The sequence below is a fragment of the Lissotriton helveticus genome, chromosome 11 (genome assembly GCF_964261635.1).
Source record: "Lissotriton helveticus chromosome 11, aLisHel1.1, whole genome shotgun sequence".
In the NCBI taxonomy this organism is placed as follows: Eukaryota; Metazoa; Chordata; class Amphibia; order Caudata; family Salamandridae; genus Lissotriton; species Lissotriton helveticus.
In genome coordinates this window covers 992,007,935-992,025,605 of record NC_136072.1, presented here as the reverse complement: position 1 = coordinate 992,025,605, position 17,671 = coordinate 992,007,935, and the positions used below count along the sequence as shown (strand labels likewise).

Sequence of the window (17,671 nt, the reverse complement as noted above, 5' to 3'; positions counted from 1 at the left end):
TGGAAATACAAATTCAAGAACACAGGTGAGGAGAGAAAAGAATGGAAAAAATAAGAATTACAAATTGGCAGCAATACATCTGGGGAATGATTTATAAGATGCACTGTGTGTCCATAGTAAACAGGCTTTTCTAGCCTTGCCTTTCAGTGAACATATCAATAAATTCTGGGAGGTGCAGTCTTTGCTTGCTACAACAGGATCAATTTGACATCTGCAACTTATGGCAACGATTTGCAACCTGAAAACAGAGGCCTAGAAACATGTTGCCATGGCAACACTGAGGGCCTTATTATGAGTTTGGAGGTCCGTGGACCAGCGCACCGGCGGTGGCAGTCCAACCACTGATCTCGGCGGTTTGACTGCAGTATTACTAGTTGAGAGTGATTCCTGTGGAAAGAATGTGGTTGGACATTCAGCCCTGCCAGCACACCGCCAACTGCCAGGATTGCGGTCCGGGGGGGGGGGGGAGGCTACATAGGGTGGTACAGAGGTGCAACACCCCACATGTATTATGAGTTGACTTCCCGGCGAGCTGACCATTTTGGTCGGACCGCTGACTAGAGTTCAGCACAGACAAAAGATTTGGGGTGCATACCCACCCCTTTCCAGTTCTTCCCAGCATATTTCAATGTGGATCCCTTTCTCCCTACTCAGGAGGATCTTCACCCCGAGGAATACAACCCTGTCTACGGCGATGCACAGATCAGTGCTCTTTATACCATATACCCATTGCAGGGATTGCCCACAAATGGGTCGGACACCGGCAATGGGTAAGTGGTATTTTTCCATATGTATCATGCATATGTGTGCATTCAACAAATATGCTATCGAAATATACACACATGCATTGATATATTTGGAAATACCTTGCCCACCTCTGCAAGACCGCCGCAACCACACCGAATGTTTCGCGCTCAACTTGTAATAGCTACTGGCAGCCGCAGACGTGGTCCTTCGTCGGTCGGCCCGCCAAACTCCTAATTAGGCACCGAATCATCTGGTAAACCTGGTTGTGCCAAGCTACTTTGTTCAGGTTATTGCCAAATGACCTACAAATGTGCAGATATAATTATAAAGCCCAGTTGTAAAAATCAACATTTCACCTTGTCGCTCTCTTGCAAATTCCAAGTTTGGACCTCTTTCCCACCATAATCATAAATCTATATGATCCCTATTTGTTTAGGTTCCAGAGTCTTCTCTAGCACACATTAAAAAACCTACAAACACCCCAAAAATAGCAATCTCATAATTAGTATATTTTAGCACTGTGCATATTGATACAACGTCAAACCACTAGCAGTGTAAAGAAGCAAACCTTTGGGCGATCTCAGAGCCAATACGAACCTGACAGGATTCAGACAGAAAATAGGCCCGGAATCCAAAATAAAAGTGCCCTCCATTGGGAAATCAGATAGCAAAAAAAGTGCCCCTGATTTGGAAACCAGGGAAGTTTTGAACATGTAAAGACAAGCCATATAGGAATTTTGCAAGGTATGGGGGGGGGGGGGGCTGCGTGCATTTGAGCTTCCTGTAAGCAATATTTGTAGTATTATCAGGGAAATCCGCAATATAAATCGGCCCACCAGACTATAAAACAGGCCCACAAACAGACCAAACAAGCATTTACAATGCCATAGGTTTCACAATTGCGAGATTTTTAGCTATTGATATTGTAAATGGCAATGCTTTTTATAATATTAAAAGGCATTGTTATTTACAATACCAGTAGGTCAAACGTTACCAAAAGTGAGACCTATTGTGTTGCAGAGCTTGGTGATCGTTAAGCGGGCGCCGCGCTCACCATTAAAGTAAAAACAAACAAGAAAAAACAGTGTGGCTCCCCTGAAGGCGCCGCCGTGCTCACCAGTAAAGTAAAAATAAAAAAGAGAAACAGAACGTGGTGTCCCTGAAGCGAGTGCCGCGCTCGCTGGTAAAGTAAAAAGTAAAATAAATTAAACTGAGCGGGGTGTCCTATAGTGGGTGCCGCTGTCAGCTTGCAAGTTTATTTAAAAAAGCACGGTGTCCCTGAAGCAGACGCTGTGCTCTTCTTAAAAGTAATTTAAAAAATATATTTCGCCATTGTACTCTGGAGATAGGGGGCAGGCACTTTTAAAGTTAGAGCGGCAGAGCGCTCAATACGAAAGCGGCTACCATTGTCCTGTGTGAGCGCACTGCAAATACAACAAAAACAGCCACCATTGTCCCCACTAGTCAGCAATAAACTAAATAGTGCTCACCTACGTATAACACACAATGTGTAACAAGCCAAGTAAAAGGGCCAGTTGCCATGGGAGGTTACAAATGAAAATAAGGCGGTATTCAGGAGGGACTAACAAGCCTATTTACAAATCAGAAGCCAGTATTTACGAAGGGCAGTGACACAAGCCAATGAAAAATATGGGCGGAGAGGAGGCAAGTCTTCAAATGTATACTTCAATACAGCAGGGCTCGCAGGGCAGCGCATGCGTGCTGACTTTAAGCTCAACCTAAAAACGTCCCACAAACTACCTGCCATACCAGCCCTTTAGGCACTGGCTCATTAGCTTACAGGCCAGTCCGACCCTGCCTCTTTCCATCGCCTATAAACAGAAACCTCTCTTCTCATCCGTCTACTTTGCTTATAAACTGAACTGACTTCTTCAGGCCCCAGTGACACAGGAATGCCTGTGTATTTAAAATGCCAGAGATAGATGAGGACAGCTTTGCCAACAAGTGCTAGCTTTAGAATTCTGTTGCAACACAATGTCATCCCCAATCAATGTCCTGGTTATTCTACCAGGTAAAATACCTTTGATTCACAGTATAATGGTTACCACTAAAAGATCAAGGTCCAGATGTAGGTAATCCCAGATTACCGATTCTTAAATACCGAATCATACCGATTCGGTATTTAAGAACAGGCAAATAGGATGTAGGTAATTTTACCGAAAAAATTACTGAATCGGTAAGTTTCGGTATTTACCGAATCGGTATTTACCGATTCGGTAATTGCCATTCATTCCTATGGGCCTGGAGGCCCATAGGAATGAATGGCAATTACCGAATCGGTAAATACCGATTCTGTAATTGGGGGAAACATTTAAGGGTGGCAGGGTGTCACTTTGACACCCTGTTGCACCCCTCAATTTTGTATGGGTGCACATGTTGCAGACATACATGCCCTAAGGGCATGTATGTCTGCAACATGGCACCGAAGCAATTTGCATAAAATTGCTTTTGTATTTTTTTTAATTTACCATCAACTTGTAGTTGGTGGTAAATAACGAATCCCAAAAAGGGGAAAGCACACATTTGGGTGCTCCCTACATTGCTAATTCCGTAATTTACCGATTCGGTATTTTAAGGAATCGGTAATTTACCGAATTCTTAAAATACCGAATCTGTAAATTACCGAATTAGCAATTTAGGCACCTACGGCCACATGCATCAACCTATTTAGGAAGTGCAAATGTTGCGAATCGGTAAATTCGTCCGTTTGCGCTTCCTAAATACGTTTTAGTATGCATGAAACAATTTTTGAAAATCCGCATTTTTTTGCAATTCCTAAAAATGCGAATGCATTTAAGGAATCGCATTTGTGCAATTCCTTAAATGCAATGCATGATTTTGTAAAAAAATGCGAATTTTGAAATAGGAAGTGCAAATTAACACGAGGTTGACCCTCGTGTTAATTTGCGAAATTCTTTAAAAAAGCACAAAAATGCATTTTGGAAAGTGTCATGTTACACACACACATGTCCTTGGGACATGTGTGTGTGAAACTTGCACTAAAACAAACATTTCAAGGGTGCAGGGGGGGGGTCCTTTGGACCCCCCTCAGCACCCTTGCAATGCATCAACAAAATGTCATTGGCAAACAAAAAAATTGTAAAAAGGCATTGATTCCTATGGGCATCTAGGCCCATAGGAATCAATGTAATGCCATTCCTTAATTGCTATTCGCAATTAAGGAATCGCAGTTTCCGAAAATTAGGAAATCCTAAAAACTTTTAGGATTTCTTGATGCATAGGATTTTGCAATTCCTAAATTGCGATTCCTTAATTTTCGCAATTTAGGATTTGCAAAATCCTACATTGATGCATGTGGCCGCTACATCTCAGTAGTCTAATTCCGGTCGGTAACGGCCGAAATTCGGTAATTTCGGCCGTTACCGACCGGAATTACGCTTCCTACACCTGGCCCCAAATGGGGATATGAGCACATTGTTTTCTTTGGAAAGTTTGACTAATCCCGACACAGCAAAGGATGACTAAAAACACAAACATAGCAAGAAATAATTCAGCATTCGAAGATTCTTTAGTACCTTACTCCCAGATACAATAGACATATAAAATTCAATAGCAATTTATGACTTCTAACATCAGCCACAGGGCAACACATAGGCTCTTGGTATCCCAATGTGGAACCTGCAGAAACATAAATGTTGTTTAAGTTATCAGAGCCTTTCACGTATGCAGCACACCTGTGAGAGGTTGTTGTGATGGCCTTTACCCAAGAAACTTTGAAGGAACACAGTGATTTTCCAGGATCAAAAATGTGTCCTGTATTTAAGTACAACAGCTGCGGCGCCCAGCTTCATGGTCTTCATAGTCGAATGAGTAGAACTGGGTTATGAGCTAAACTGCCAGTCTAGAAACCCTGTGATCTGACTCTCAATCCGGGCTTCGGCATATGACAAAAATGCATGAAATTCAGGGCAAATCGCTTAATCATACTGAACTTCAAAGCGTAAACATGTCATGCAAATATGTAAAAGATCAAAGTCTCTCTTAATACTCCATCACAATCGGTGTCTGTTAAAATATTCTCTACTTAACTCGACACACCATACTGGTCTCTTTGTCTGTACACCATCTCATTTTCAAGATACTCCTCTGTGATAACAAGGTTCTCTCTAAAAGGCTCAATTACTCCCCGGAGCTTCATCTACACTATACTAGGTAAGACTTTGCAATATCTCTGGGGTATCTTGTCACTGAAGTAAAAACCAAATATCAGATGCCCTTTCTAGCTAAGACCACAGATTCGACACAGTACTTCTATAATACATTTAAAACACGGAGCTTTCAGGATGTATTACAACCCAAATGGTCAGGCATCTTTTAAGGTCATTGAGTTCTAGCGAGTGATAAGACCTTTTACACAGTGCTGATGGATACTTTACCAAACTTGTGTTTGTTAAGAATAACTGCAGAGAAAAAAGAATAGTTCAAGACTACAGGGAGACCACTACAACATAGGATGAGTTCACTTAAATACTCCCTGCTAACCTTCATACGGAAAGGGAGTCTATGAAAATATCTGATCCAGTACTCTAGTAACCTTATTAAACATTCACTAAGTTAATATAACCAATGACACACCATAAGAAGTTGGATCCTCCAACCAGCTTTTGTTTTACTTAAGAGTCCTTGAGGTAAAGCCAATAAGATCAGACTCCTTTCTGAGCACGCTGAGACACTATTTTGCCCGGTCATCAGCAGGTGTACCTTTGACGTAGATGCTGTTTTTCCTTATCTTTCTAAGAAATTGTAAGAGTGTCAACTCCTCTGGACAATGACATCCATAAGAACACCCGGTGCGACATCAGTCTGGAAAAATCATCTTTTTATCCATATTTCAAGGTCAACTAATAATAATAACAAAGAAGGCTCCCTGTTTTATGATATTATTTTTTTTTTACATTTCCGTCTATTTATCCATATTTATTTTTGGCTAATTTTATCTGTATTTATCCAGATGTATTTTGGTCTTTGCAAAAAAGCAAGCTGAAATTAGTATATTACCACATTTATTTAACCGATAAATATGCACTCATGCTTAAATGTCTGCTGGGTTTCAGTGCTGTGAACGCCCTCTAAAGTTAAATTCATGCACTTATATGAAAACATGCAAATTTCAGTATCAGTCTTGAGTATATCTACTCCTGTTAAAGCCTCTTTAATAAAATCCCTTTCTTTTTGAACACCCTTTCCTATCAAACCACACATCTATTTGTTGAAAATGGCAATGTATGTGTACATAAGCGGCGTTCATTTGTGTTCACTGTACCCCTTGTTGTAAGCAGAACGAATAATTACGAAACACTGACTGTGTTATCCCGCCAGCATAAGACCCATGCACATATGTACACGACAGCTATTTTAGGCACCATGGCCTCTCTGACCGTTTGCTAAACCCCCGACACCCCTCCCCGCGCGCACTGCTCATGCATCAGCCACGAGACCCTCTCCCTCTCCCTCTGCGTGACCCTGCTCTAGAAGTAGCACTCCTGCTTGACCCACACCCCCCCATTTCCTCCCAGGAACACCCTTCCCCTCAGCTGACAACCCCCCCACCCCCCGGCTGCACTTGACCTCTCGACCCGGTCCCAAGTCCTAAGACCAAGCCTCGTGGATGTACATCCCCCTTTTTCCCTGCCCAGCATAACAAAACCGTGATACACCAACCGAAGTGTCCGACCTTATCACCTGATCAACCTTTGACCTGATCATCCCCCTCCTGCCCTCTTGCCCTGTAGGAATGTCCAGCTGAGAGGTCACAATCTCTTGTTACATTCAGGAGGGGAGGATGACATCTGAGCGACTGGTATGGGAATAGGCCTGAAGCTGGGATTCCAAGCATGCCTTTTCCCACTTCAAAGCATCTTTATTGTAATAAGGAATGTTTGTGCATCATAAACATGTGTATAAAAGACGAAGCCTCAGAGAACTTGTTAGAGCACCTCCTGAAGACACTATGCGAGTGTCCGAAATGACTGGCTCTCCTCATGAGCAATAAAACTCTATTCTTGTCTTCCTGCTTCCAGCGCCCGTCTCTTTATTTGGTAATTGTTCAAGATGGGAACTAAGAGGCGTCCTGCGCCAGCAGCCTGGGCATCAGGTGTGTTATGGGCTGACTTTTCCACAAATGGCGCCCCAACGCGGGGTCCATCAGCGACATAAGGTCCGGTAAGAGAGGTCCAGACGATGGGGTGAACATCTAAACGATTGGAGTATACCTGCCTTGAGAGGGCCCTCGTCCGGCTGCCGATTGAATGAACTTCACCGATTCTGAACGGACCTCTCTCAAGTGACCTACTGTCCTGACTGGAATCCCACAGGAATGCTGCGGTAAAAACATGGAGAAAGAGAACGATGGGGCGCTGGAGAAAGGAAGGCGAAGAATTGCCCACATTGTCCGGTCCGGGTAAGGTTAAGTAGGACGTCTTTACGTCCAATTGGTAGGATGGCTTTATCCATCTGATTGATTGATTAATTGATTGTTTTGAAACCAGTATTTAAAAATACTGGTATTGTTCATTGATTGGTTCATTTAGCCTCGGTTGCTACTTGAAGTATTGGTTCTCTTGGAGACATTCTCTGTTTGCAAACAGCGACGAATAGGAACGTTCCTCTCTCTTTGCAAATAGTGAAGGATAGGTAATGCGGACTTTTGTCCCCCGTTGTAATCCGTCATGCCTATTTTTCTCCCCACTGATTGATTGGTTGCTCTGTTGCTCTTTGAGACATACGCTGTCTACAAACGGGGAAGAATAGGAATATTCTGTCTCCCTTTGCAGATAGCGAAGGGTAGGTAATGCAGACTTTTGTCCCCGTTGTAATCCGTCATGCCTATCTTTCTCCCCATTGATTGTTTGTTATCGGTTTTTATCGATTATTGCTCTTTGAGATATTCCCTGTCTACAAACGGGGAAGAATAGGAATATTCTGCCTCCCTTTGCAGATCGTGAAGGATAGGTAATGCAGACTTTTGTCCCCGTTGTAATCCGTCATGCCTGTTTTCTCCCCACTGATTGATTGATTGTCTGAACATTTATTGTTCAAGGAATAGTTCTTTTGAGGCATTCTCTGTTTGCAAATAACGTGGAATAGAAATGTTCTGTCTAGTCTTTGCAAGTAAGGAAGGGTAGGTAATGCGGACCTTTGTCCCCCGTTGTAATCTGTCATGCCTATCTACTCCCCACTGATTGGTAAACCAGTTCCACCCGGACCATTTATTGGAGGTAGGTCATCTGGCTCGGCCAGGAGGGTACCCCTAATACAAAAGGACAAATATAAAAATGCGGATTAGCCGCTGTATCGTGCTAGCAAATAAAAGAGAAAAATATATATATAAAAATCGTTAGGGAAAAGAAAAGGAATAGAGTGAAATCAGTAGGCCGCTGATGAGATCTCTTTTCAACCTCGCTGAAATGGAAACATAGGGAACAACCCCTCAGGAAATATGAAACTGGTGAGGAAAGCCGAACTTAACGCTATGACTTCGAGACAGCTTGGCTCCACCACCCACCCCGCCCAATTAACGACAAAACTTAGGCGAATAATAGAAAAATATATAACACTCTAGCGAAGTAACAGGTGAACACGTTTTATTTTTTTAACAAACAAAAAAAAAACATTTAAGCAACTATTTACATGACAAACTGCTGCAACAACAAACGAAACCCACAATGCATTTCGCCGTCTGCCTGACGCCGTTCCAGCCCTTCCTTCCCCAAAGTAGCAATGTTGGGCTACTTTCTAGTAGTTTTTGGGCGTTTTAAAGTCTACAAAAACCGTCAGGGGCGGTGGGGTGGAAGGACCACTACGCGAATAGCCCGAAGGCGGCGCCACACGCCAAGGCCTGTCCCCCGGATGAACCAAGGGACCCGTTCCTGGGGCCAGGGCGAAGAAGCGTCCGGCCGCCATCGGCTGTGGGCCCGGCCCGAAACCTGCCATGCGTCCCCACTTCTTTAATAATGGCTGCGACAACACTGGGGGGGGGGATGTCTTGCACATGCCTCCGACCCCCCCCCTCGTCCTCATCGCCTGGTCCGGCCATAACAAATGTCAAGCAAGACGCCGTGGGGTGCACCGGGAGGGAGAGGCGGCGCGAACGAGCCTCTCCCACCTCCCCAGGTGAAGGCTCCCCAGCTGCACCCCCAACGCTCCTCGCACCCGGCAAAGGGTTCGTCCACTGTGGCGATGCTGCGACGCCTCGCCCGACAGGTTGGAGCCCGTCTGCTCATTTGACCCCGCGATTGCCGGTAGCTGCCGAACTCTCAAAATGGCGGTCGACCTTGCAAGAGCGGGCCCAGCATGAAGAAATGGCCCGGTTGTTTGTTGATTCCACCATCATAAAAGTTCTCCTCGACCTTGAAGATTCTATAGGAGCCGCGGGAGTCCCCGACCCCCGCAGATACCCCCGATGGGGAATGACTGCCATAGCTGCCCACGGAACGATGAAAATGTAGCCGCGGGACGTCGGCGCTCCCATGCTGATGCCAGCCTCAATTTGAATGACTAAAATCCTGCAGACTACAGTTCGGATCAGTTCCGGTGAAAACGCAGTATGACCCGGTAGAAAAATGTTGCTTCCCTCCCCCCTTTTTTGACTGACGGTTCATACTGCCGATCCCTTTCTGTTGCCCTTTAACAGAACTTTTTGGACTGCCGAAAGAGGTTCTGGGCCAACCACGAGTTGGTGGAGGTTTTGACTGTGCCTGGATCTGCCTGGCCGCACCCAAAATGGCGCTGGTACAAATGAAACTTTCAACTCCTTGTTGTACCCCGATTGCTCAGCCTTGATGTCATGAAATATGTATACAGTTTTTAAACACAATGAATTGATATGGTATGGGTACTGATTATGTGTTTGGACAATGAATTGAAGTGAGATGGGTGCTGGTTGAACATTCGGACAATGAATTGTTGTTAAGTTTGGCGCATCATGACTATTGAAAGTTCGAATTTCAACACTTATGATACACGCTTACACTGAAGTTTCGATATGATTTTATTGCACTTGTCGCACTTTTTCCAATGACCACCGACTCCATTAGGTTTTGCACTGATAAGTACCCCCACATGTACAGTTTTGGCCGGCCCACAGGGTTGTAGGCCCATATTTATGCACCGACATTTTTTTATTAAAGATTTTTGGAGAAAAACGTACGTAGTTGTCACGTGTGAATTGGTAAGTCTCGAATAACTGACCACTGTTTCCGATATAACTGAATTACAGGTGAAATGGCTCAGCCCGATTAGTTAAGGGTTAAAAAGTATAGTACGCAGAAATATTGCAAATATGAATGGTCCAGGTTTTTGTTGTATGTACTTTGCACATTTTTGTACAGCCTAAAGCAACCGCTAAAAGACCCTGGAATTCAGTCTATACTGTATATGCTACCTGTATCAGGAAAATTGTGCTAAAATGTCCCTAAGTCGCCCCGAAGGAGTGCCACCTGGCCTCCCTACATACGGTCCGTAATACCACACTTGGGTGACCTATGCTATCCACCGGCTTCCGATAATCATCTCTCCCACACTAAAAGGTTCATCTGGGCTTAAATGCAGAGTTGACAAGAACTACGTTCCGTGGAGATAGACCGAGTATGTAGTAAGTAAAAGCCTTTTCGGGTTTATGCGCGCTGATGTGTTTTTAAATGCTGCCCCCGCCCCCTTCTTTTTCCCTCTTTCTACAGGTCACTTTGGAACATCGATTAAAAATACGAAAAAGAAAATGGTGATCTAACGGACGAAGAGACGGGATAAAAGGCGTTCGATTATGGTGCCTACGCAATAAATGAAATAAACACTATGCGAGTGTCCGAAATGACAGGCTCTCCTCATGAGCAATAAAACTTTATTCTTGTCTTCCTGCTTCCAGCGCCCGTCTCTTTATGTTATGTTAAAACCACACTTTTTGAGCGCACGGCTACCCAAAGAGGGTGTCCCGGCGCTTTAGCAAAGAGGCCTGACATAACCAAGAAAACCCAGAAGCGGAACACTATAGGCGCACCAATTGTGCAGAGAAAAGGACGGTCTTCAGTTCCTTCCTAAAGGCCAGAAGGTTATTGGCCTTGCGAAGTGAAAGAGGGAGCTCATTCCAAAAACGGGCTGCCATGAACTGAAAAGATCGACCGCCCATCCGCACTCGTTTGATCGCTGGCACCTCCACCTTAGCCAAATCCGCAGATCTCAGCTTCCTCCGAGGAACATAGAAGGCAATGCGCTTCCTGAGGTAGGCTGGACCCGTCAGATGGAGGGCTTTAAACGCCAACGTAAGGATTTTAAACCTAATTCTACACAGTAGTGGTAGCCAGTGCAACCTGCCGCGCAACAGAGAGGCGCTGACTCTCCGCGGGAGGCCAAAAATTGCCCTGGCCGCTGAATTTTGGACCATCTGCAATCTGGACACAAGGTATTTAGGCAGTCCAGCAAAAAGTGCGTTAGCATAGTCTAAGCGCGATCCCACAAGTGCTTGAACAATGTTCTTGCGATACTGTAGGGAGAGCAGTGGGAGGAATTTCCTCACCATCCTGAGGATGCCGAAGCATTTCCCTGCTAAACTCGTGATATGTGGACGAAAAGAAAGATCGTCGTCAAACACGACTCCCAGATTTTTTGCTTGGGAGGAGGGTTTCTCAGGGGGGAACATGCCCGGGGGCCACCACGACTTCCAACCAGGGTCCGGGGCACAGCCAAAAAAGAGCAGCTCGGATTTGTCCGAGTTGCATTTCAAGCTCTGATGCTGAAACCATGCAAAGACTGCACTAAGACAGTCTTTGATTCTGCCGCCGTCAAAATCCTCTCCCTTACTGCAGGTAAACAGGAGCTGGGTGTCGTCAGCGTATGAGATGACCCGGGCTCCGAAAGCTTCCGCGACCTTCGCCAGAGGGGCCATGTAAATGTTAAAGATGGTGGGGCTCAAGATCGATCCTTGAGGCACCCCCACCTCTAGCGAAGGCATTTCCGCGGAAAACGGAGGAGCCCAGATCACCTGTCGACGGTCGGTTAAGAAGGATTGAAACCAATCCAACACCGTCCCCCGCAGTCCTATCTCCCTGAGTCTTAAAAGGAGACCTGCGTGTGGGACGGTGTCGAAAGCCGCCGACAAATCCAGTAAGACCAACATAGCCTTTCCCCCAAGGTCAAGCACCTCCCTGATGGCGTCGGTCACCTCCACAAGAGCTGTCTCCGTGCTATAATTGGCACGGAATCCAGATTGGGAGTCATGCAGCAGATTGTTATTCTCAATGAAGGTGGTAAGAGTATGCTGAACATGCTTCTCCACGACCTTCGCCAGAGCAGGGAGGAGAGAGATCGGTCTATAGTTGGCCGGCTGCAGGGGGTCAAGGAGAGGTTTTTTGATCAACGGAAGAATGAGAGCATGCTTCCACTCTCTAGGGACCACTCCGGAGCTCAAAGACATGTTAAGCAAGGGGTTCAGCAAGATGTTTACAGCTGAAACCACATTGCTCAGGCATTTAGCCGGACAAGCATCCAGGGGGGATCCAGATTTCAAACGGGAAAGCAACTCAAGTGAGGTTTCACAAGACAGGGGAGGGAACACCGCTAGAGTGGGCCCGGCCTCTGCTTCAGCAGATGACAAAAGCTTTTGATCGCTCCCCGAAGCCACGACAGCTTTCAGAGGCCCTACCCCACCGAAGGACTCCTGGATCATTAAGATCTTAGCAGCAAAAAAGTCTGCAAGCTGCCTGATCCACTCCTCAGTATGAGAGTGTACACGGGTGCCAGCAGCAGGATCCACGAATTCCTTCACAATACGAAACAATTCCCTGCTCGTATTGTCAGCTTGATCAATTCTACGCTCATAGTAGATCTTTTTAGCTTCGGCGATCTGTTTATGATATAATTTTATAACACCCCTGTACCTCACTTTCTCCTCAGGGTCGTACTTGCGCCGCCAGAGTCTTTCCGCCTTTTTGCAGTCTTGGCGCAATTTCCGCAAAATGGAGGTAAACCAAGGAGCAGAGTCCTGGCAGGGAGCTATCCTGGCTGGCTTCCGAGGGGCAAGCTCCTCGAATGTTGCCTGAAGCCAGTCTTGGACTACCGACAGGTCAACTTCTAAGTTCCCTGTCAAGGTACAAGGATGTAAACAGAGAGCGTCAGCGAGCATATCAGCTGTCACCAGGTGGAACGCTCTTGATAGGCGAGTCCCATCCCTAGAAGCTCTATAGCTAGTCTGACACTTAGACAGCACAACAAAGTTTATTAAAAAGTGATCAGTCCACAGAACCGGAAGAGGGGGGGACGCTTTAATCGGCACTGTGGAAAAAATTAATTCAAGCGTATGACCCTTGACGTGAGTGGGCCTATCAATGAAAGGGGCAAGCCCAAACATCCCGGTGATATCCCGTAGTTTAGACGCTTCAGCATCAGTTGTTGAGTCCATATGCACATTTAAGTCGCCCAACAGCACACAGTGCGCCGAGCGCATGCAAGGTACTGACAGCGCCGCCTGCAGGTCCTCAAAAAACGAGCCGATAGGACCTGGAGGTCTATAGACCAGAATCCCAGTGCAGGTGTGTGAGGCTGACAGCTTGAGAATAAAACCAAGGGCCTCACATCCAATGATGTTCTCCACAGGGAAAGAAGAGCATTCCAAGGACTTATCGACAACTAAGGCCACTCCACCCCCTCGGCCTCCCGTTCTGTCCCTCCTCAGAATGGTATAATTGGGGGGAAGGGCACTAGCGATGTCAGGTTCAGAGCCCACCCCCAGCCACGTCTCTGTCAAAAAAAGGCAGGAGATTTTAGAAGATGCTAGGAGGTCCCAGATCTCCGCCGAATGACGCGCCAGGGATCTCGTATTCAGCAACGCGCAGTGACATTCTGAGGGGGGAGCAGACATGGTACGGGGTGGTAATGAGACAGGACGCCATGCGCACACAGAACATCCCTTGCCCAATTGACGACCGCCAGGGAATAAGGATTTACAATCTAGCCCAGCAGGGCGAAGAGCGAATAACGCGGCAGCACTGTAGGTGATCATCCCTACTTACTTACCCTGGGTGCCAGAGTCCTGCCTCGCACGCCTCCGAGACGCGGACGGGCGCAGACGGGCAGGACTCTGGCACGACTCAGGCGCAGGGAAGGGGCACCGCTGCGCATCACCGCTGCGCTAGTCAAGCGAGCTCTAAATAGCGTCGTCTCGGCGTCCCAGGTGACCTGGACGCTCAAGATGGCGCTCGCACTACTCCCCACTCAAAGATGGCGCTCAACCCGAACCCTCCCGGTAACCCGGATCCGCCCAACAGCGGTGGTGTTAACCAGAATTACTGTGCAGGTAAGGGCCAGAATGATTTACAAGCAGGCAAGCAGGCTAAAAAGTCAAGAAAACAAAATCCAAAAAACAAAGGTTTTTTTAAAATGCGGAGCAAACAAGCGCGCGACCAGCGCGGTCCCAATCAAGGCGCCAAGTGAGATCTTGGCCACAGGAACCCTAAGCAGGCTCACCTTGCAGCTGGCTCGCCCTAAATACGTCGTCTCGGCGTCCCAGGTGACCTGGACGCTCAAGATGGCGCTCGCACTACTCCCCACTCAAAGATGGCGCTCAACCCGAACCCTCCCGGTAACCCGGATCCGCCCAACAGCGGTGGTGTTAACCAGAATTACTGTGCAGGTAAGGGCCAGAATGATTTACAAGCAGGCAAGCAGGCTAAAAAGTCAAGAAAACAAAATCCAAAAAACGAAGGTTTTTTTAAAATGCGGAGCAAACAAGCGCGCGACCAGCGCGGTCCCAAGCAAGGCGCCAAGAGAGATCTTGGCCACAGGAACCCTAAGCAGGCTCACCTTGCAGCTGGCTCGCCCTAAATAGCGTCGTCTCGGCGTCCCAGGTGACCTGGACGCTCAAGATGGCGCTTGCACTACTCCCCACTCAAAGATGGCGCTCAACCCGAACCCTCCCGGTAACCCGGATCCGCCCAACAGCGGTGGTGTTAACCAGAATTACTGTGCAGGTAAGGGCCAGAATGATTTACAAGCAGGCAAGCAGGCTAAAAAGTCAAGAAAACAAAATCCAAAAAACGAAGGTGTTTTTTAAAATGCGGAGCAAACAAGCGCGCGACCAGCGCGGTCCCAAGCAAGGCGCCAAGAGAGATCTTGGCCAGAGGAACCCTATTTGGTAATTGTTCAAGATGGGAACTAAGAGGCATCCTGCGCCAGCAGCCTGGGCATCAGGTGTGTTATGGGCTGACTTTTCCACAAATGGCGCCCCAGCGCGGGGTCCATCAGCGACATAAGGTCCGGTAAGAGAGGTCCAGACGATGGGGTGAACATCTAAACGATTGGAGTATACCTGCCTTGAGAGGGCCCTCGTCCGGCTGCCGATTGAATGAACTTCACCGATTCTGAACGGACCTCTCTCAAGTGACCTACTGTCCTGACTGGAATCCCACAGGAATGCTGCGGTAAAAACATGGAGAAAGAGAACGATGGGGCGCTGGAGAAAGGAAGGCGAAGAATTGCCCACATGGTCCGGTCCGGGTAAGGTTAAGTAGGACGTCTTTACGTCCGATTGGTAGGATGGCTTTATCCATCTGATTGATTGATTGATTGTTTGAAACCAGTATTTAAAAATACTGGTATTGTTCATTGATTGGTTCATTTAGCCTCGGTTGCTACTTGAAGTATTGGTTCTCTTGGAGACATTCTCTGTTTGCAAACTTCGACGAATAGGAACGTTCCTCTCTCTTTGCAAATAGTGAAGGATAGGTAATGCGGACTTTTGTCCCCTGTTGTAATCCGTCATGCCTATTTTTCTCCCCACTGATTGATTGGTTGCTCTGTTGCTCTTTGAGACATTCGCTGTCTACAAATGGGGAAGAATAGGAATATTCTGTCTCCCTTTGCAGATAGCGAAGGGTAGGTAATGCAGACTTTTGTCCCCGTTGTAATCCGTCATGCCTATCTTTCTCCCCATTGATTGTTTGTTATCGGTTTTTATCGATTATTGCTCTTTGAGATATTCCCTGTCTACAAACGGGGAAGAATAGGAATATTCATATTGGTTTGGCAGTCAGGGCAGACAGAATTTTGAATTACTTAAAAAACAACCCAATTTCCGTTTTTATCCACATTTTAAAATCAATACAGTCACACAAATACATGTTTTCTGTCTGTATTTATCTGTAAAAATCTGTAAAAACGGAAAACAGGGAGCCCTAATAACAAACAATGTAGCCTGAAGTGACATGTGTTCACCATAGTTGTTTATACTAATGTTTATTAGAGACAATATAGAAGAGGCTAGTGGAACACAACCACGTATATTGCAAGAATGGCCATAGTTTTATCCCTCTATCGCAAAAATGTTTTTTCTCAGCACAACTCATGGATGCAAGAAAAAAGTCCAGGGGGTAAGGGCCAAGATTGAAAATACTTTGCTTTACTTCAATAACTATGAAAAGACTGGCAAACACAAGATCATTTCTCATTGATCACAGGACTTGGAACTCGTACAAAAATACACAGGCCATGGGAACCTGTTTGATGTATGTGGGGCTTAAATAAATGCTACAAGCTGGAAAGTCCTTATGACCATCAATGGAGTGGGTTGCATTAATTTGATGGGTAGGTAGGAGCTGATTAGGCAGTCCCTTATCTTGCCTTTAAGAAAGAGTGCCCGCATTCCTTTGAGGTTCCAGTCAAAAAGGCATGGAAAAGTGTGAGGGAGCAAGTGGTTGCTAGCCACTGCTGCAGGAAAGGTGTTAAAATGTCTTCAGGGTTGTTTGAGGAGATGTAACAGTCTCCATTCCTCACAATCGCAGATCATTGCCATCATTCAGATATGAAGATGGCAGATCAGTTAGATTGGAGATATCTCAAATAACAGAGATGTAAAAATGTTCAGATTTATCCTAACTACCCAACAAGGTCAAATGTAAGACCAAAAAGTTCAAAATGTGATTTTGATCCAAGCTGATTTTGAACTACAGAAACAGGCACTGGCTTGTCCCCACAGAGCTGGACCTGATCTCCAGAACTTGTCAGTGACATCCACAAACACCACTCTGGCTTTATCAACCAATCAAATTATCTATGGTGGTGGATTAATGACATGTCACTGGTTCTACAGCCATACTTATTTTTCAGGTCAGCTGTAGAAAAATCAACCACAAATAAAAGATGTACTGCAAACACCAGGTGGAGTATGCCGGGGAATATACTTTGATAAGCTTAGGAAACCTCACCAATCACAAGGAGGTTACCACTAGTAGGTAAGGCTCCCACCACCTACAATCCATAATGCTGCTTGAACCAAGAGGAGAATAGACAACATTTTGACCCCACTAAAAGAGTACTGTAGAGGGGTTGACTTCCACTTTCCCATTATTATCTGCTTACAAGAGAAATTCCAAGGATCAGAGGAACTGGTCCCTTGCACACAGCAAGAACAAAGGTGTTTTCTGGATTTATCCTGGAGCGTCTTCTTCTGTCGACTACTCTTCCCTGGGCTGCAGTGAAGGGAGAGTCCCAAGACAGAGTATGCTTTGCTGAACAGGAAGAAAACGAGCAGGGATAGTAGAAACTGAACTTTAGGCTGTGTACAGGAGAAGAAAAGTAGATGGGCCTGTCTTCTCACTGAAATCCATGGTCACGACCTGACAATTTTGGGCAAATTGGAAAATTCACAAAGCAGTTCTTCAACTCTTGGTTGTTGAGACTTTAAACATATTTTCACTTCTGAAAGACTAGAACAAATGTGCTATGTGTGGAAAGGAATGGTGAGGGTAAATTGTGAGGGCTGGTTGCTTGGTGCGGGTGGGTTCCAGCACAGGCAGTTGAATAGATGATGAGGTGACCAGCGGGAGAGAGAGGGAGAGAGAGATAGAGAGAGTGAGTCTCGGTGTGCTGTATTCAATGCTGTGTGCAATAAAACCAG

At 46.0% G+C, this 17,671-nt stretch overlaps 1 protein-coding gene across 2 annotated transcripts in view; it reads right to left on the bottom strand.

The window, feature by feature from the left end:
* Positions 1 to 17,671, bottom strand: part of TRPV4 (transient receptor potential cation channel subfamily V member 4) — a 595,067-nt gene that overhangs the window by 146,932 nt on the left and 430,464 nt on the right. The gene's annotated exons all lie outside the window — the stretch shown is intronic.